This window comes from Benincasa hispida, chromosome 9 (assembly GCF_009727055.1).
Source record: "Benincasa hispida cultivar B227 chromosome 9, ASM972705v1, whole genome shotgun sequence".
Classification (NCBI taxonomy): domain Eukaryota; kingdom Viridiplantae; phylum Streptophyta; class Magnoliopsida; order Cucurbitales; family Cucurbitaceae; genus Benincasa; species Benincasa hispida.
In genome coordinates, this window is record NC_052357.1 from 21,149,364 (window position 1) to 21,153,978 (window position 4,615).

Consider the following 4,615-nt stretch of genomic DNA (forward strand, 5'->3'; position numbering starts at 1 on the left):
TGTTTGAGCGTTCATGTGTTGCTAGCTTAGAGTCTGAACTAGCGTTCGTGATCGAGGGAGTTTTGAAGAATGAGTCTTCAAAGGTATGATACTTTATCCCTTGATCTTATTGTAAAGCATGTTGTAATTTTGTATTGTGCATGACCTGTTAGTTTTCGTTTCTTAAATGTATTTTTGTATGTTTAATTTCGAATGAAATTTGAAACGATCATTCCGCTGCTCATGGAAATCCTCATGTCTGATTTTCATCAGTAGTAACGAGTAATTATCGTATAGTAAACTCGATATTTAATCGTTTAGGCTGTGAGATGCTATCGTTTAGCAAAACTATTTTACTCGATAGTCTTTTCTTTTATGAAAATGATACAATGAATCAACTTCAACTTGGAAAACATTTTTTTTTTAATCTCAAAGTTACCATAAAACTACCAATAACTTCCCACTCAATTCGGTTATTAAAGAAAAAGATTGATTAATTATCATATAATTAATATATTATAAATAAATACAATAACCGACTTATCATATTATATTTATAACTTATAGTTTTAATATTTCATCATATGAAACATATAAACTATAGTTTTTTTTTCTATTTTATGGTATTTAATATAAATCATATTTATATTAATTCCTCCCATTAATGTATCTAATACATAAAATCAATTATATCACATATAATTGAATAAATTTAGTTATATCACATATAATCAAATTTCCTCTTGTTAATTTGAACACTTCAAATTAATCCAAAATCTGATTCTCAACTTGAACCTATTGAACTACCAAGGGGACCTTATGAACCTATAGCTTGAAGCTCCAATGGTACGTGAATAACTGACTAAAATCTTTAATCACGAGATCCACCATCCGTTAACTGTTGGTCACTCCACTAAAGACTGACAATTGCATTCTTCGCACTATAGATATATTTATATGTCCATTGGATATAACCAATCAACAGTGCGATGACCCTTCACAAATTGCTCGTAAGTACAACTTGGCCAATTTATCGTCTCGCCCCTGTAGTTACATCTAACTCCTTAAGTACCACTGATTCCTCTAATGCACAAACTATGACTGAGTCTTCTCTTCTCAAGAGAGGGTGTGGCCACTATGTTCAAGATCCGGAATCATTCCTTAAAGGAGCAATTTATTTACTAGCTCTTACTTTGGGAAGAAGTGAATTTCGTCTTGTGTAACTGAGTTCCCAGCTCCCCAATCAGATGAATCCCCAAAATGGTAGGCTTGTTGAGTTGGCATTTTAACCACTCTCACCTGTACAAATCAAAGGACCGCCCTCATGAGCAGAAGTTCCCAAGTCATTCAAGATTAAGATCATGTCACTTATGATCATCCTAGTGAAATGTAAGTCTCAATTATGTATGGCGTTATATAAAAAGACTAATCATTTCATGGTCCGATCTTATACAAATTCTTTGTATAGGATACTCCGCTCGCATGTTTCCACATGAATGGTCAGTATTAGACCATTTGTAGCACTTTACAATACGTGTAACATCTACAAAATGGGCCGTATCCGTAGTGTCACTAGGATAAGATATCCCTCCTTTATCCTTATACTACAAACCATTTAGATTATTTCTTAAAGCATGATCCACTTGTATGTCTTTACATACATGCTTAAGTTACATAAAATAACCTCAGATCTTAGTTTATTGGATTGAGTAAATACTTATAAAATAACACTTATTTTATTAATAACAATATATTTATAAAGTGTTTACAAACTACGAGACTACCAGGAGAATTAGGACAACAATCCCAACATATCATATATAATTAAATACCTCTATTAATTTAAACAATTCACATTAATCCAAAAATTGATTCTTAAATAAATCTTATTGAGCTACCAAGGGGACCTCATAGACCTGTAGCTTGAAGCTCCAACGGTACATGAATAATTAATTAAACTCTTTAATTACATTATTCACCATCCATTAATAGTCGGACACTCTACTAAAGACCCACAACTGCACTCTTCGCACTACAGATATATTTCTATGTCCATTGGATATAACCAATCAATAGTACGATGTCCCTTCACAAATTGCTCGTAAGTACAGTTGAACCAAAATTACCGTTTTGCCCCTGTAGTTACATCTAACTCCTTAAGTACCACTAATCCCTCTAATAAACAATAGATCATAGTCTAACTATGACTAAACCCCTTTCGGGCCAGGAGAGAGTTTAGCGCCACATTGTTCAAGACCCGAAATCAGCCCTTAAGGGAGCAATTTATCTACTTACCCTTGCTTCAGGGAAGGAGTGAATTCCATCTTGTGAAGCTGTATTCCCAACTCCCCAATCAGACGAGTACCCAAAATGGTAGGCTTGTTGATTCGGTGATTTGATCACTCTCATCCATACAAATCAAAGGACCGCCCTCATAGGCAGGAGTTCACAACTCACTTAGGATTCAGATCATGTTACCTATTGTCATCCTAGTTAAATGTAAGTCTTTATTATGAACAACGTTATATAATGAGACTAAAAATTTCGTGGTCCAATCTTATACAAACTTCTTTATATAGAATATCCCCGCTCGCATGTTTATACATGAATGATCAAGATTAGATCATTTGTAGCACTTTACAACATTTGTAACACCTACAAAACGGGCCATACACGTAGTGTCACCAGGATAAGGTATCCATCCTTATCCATCTACTACAGACCATTTAGGTTATCACTTAAACATGATCCACTCGTATGTCTCTACATACATGTTTAAGTTACAAAGATAACCTTGGATGTTAGTTTATTGGTTTGTGGTTAATGAAACTAAAATATCATATATTTTATAGACAATGAATAAAATATCAAATATTTTATTAAATACATAATAAGTTTGTTCAACAATGTTTACAAATTATAGAACCCTACGAGATTTAGGGCATAACCCCCAACAGGATTGCAGTTGTGTCATGCTGATGGATGATTTTTCTCTAATAGCATCACAAAACTCTAGTGCAATTATTGATGAATCTAACTGCACATGACTTTGACTTTCTGAATAAAAACATGTATGTTGCTCAACATACTTAGTGATCTCGAACAAGTTATGCACTTTTTCTTTGTTGTACGAAGTCTCCATTTGCAACTTTCATCCCACTTCTTACACTAAATTGCCCAAATCGTCGGTGTCGATTCCACAACCTCAAATGGTGCGTGACATTTAATAACAAAACATTTGACCGTGTGTTGTAGCATTTCTTTGTTTTGGCAAATCATCTCCTTATACAATTGGATATTGCCAACATCCACAAGGGCTACAATTGAGTCGTGTTCTCGAATGCCATCTAGTAGAGATGTCTAATTTCCCATGGGGAATCCGTGGGAATCGGGTTCCCCATGGGAAAAATTTTCCCGTTTGTTTTTTTTTAATATATTCATTTTTAACAATTTTGTTTATTCTCAACCAAATAAAATTATATATATTAAATGAGTTATTTCCATTAAATTTTTCATTCAAAGAAAATAGTATAAAAATTCATTATAAAAAGAATACTATTATATGTGTAAAAATATAATTTAATCCTATAATTCTAAAAGTTAAAATTTAAATATTACAATATCATAATCAAGCTTTCCATTTAAGTACTACAACATTTATGGCTTAAGGTAGAAAGTCTTAAATGTTAAAACAATTTAGAAAGGTATTAAAGTACGAAAATATTGAAATGAAAATTAGAAAATAACTTTGTAAAAAGTACGTAGATATAATAATAATAATAATAATAATAATAATAATAATAAGAAGAAGAAGAAGAAGAAGAAGAAGAAGAAGAAGAAGAAGAAGAAGAAGAAGAAGAAGAAGAAGAAGAAGAAGAAGAAGAACAAGAAGAACAAGAAGAAGAAGAACAACAACAACAACCATCCCTACTATGGTAAAGAAGAAGAAGAAGAAGAAGAAGAAGAAGAAGAAGAAGAAGAAGAAGAAGAAGAAGAAGAAGAAGAAGAAGAAGAAGAAGAAGAAGAAGAACAACAACAACAACAACAACAACAACAACAACAACAACAACAACAACAACAACCATCCCTACTATGGTAACTCATGTTCACAACCATCAAAATCCAACTCTTCAAATTCATTGTCCGTTTCTGTTCTAAAATCTCGTTAGTCACCATATCTTGATCATCATGTGGCGATGCAACTTATTCCGGATTAGGATCAATACATTGAGTTGGATTTAACTAAAAGGTGCATTTAAGTTTATATCCAACCCTATCCTACTTACATTTACATACAAATGCACTAAATTATTTCCATGCATCTTTTATATCTATAAATGATACCATTCGAAAATGTGGGTATTCTTGACTTCCACTCTCTCTTCTCTTTCAATACATAAATTTATTCTTTTATTTTATATATTATGAAAATTAATTTATTTAATCATCTTTAAAAAATAATAATTAATTAGAATTAATTAATATATGAAAATAAAATCAAATACTCTAGAAAATTATATTAAAATTTTAATTATAATATTTGAATTTAACTACTCTACTTCATAAATTAATTAATTATTTTTGAAAAAAATTATTTTATAAAAATTATATATATAGTAAGTTAATTTTGAGCGTA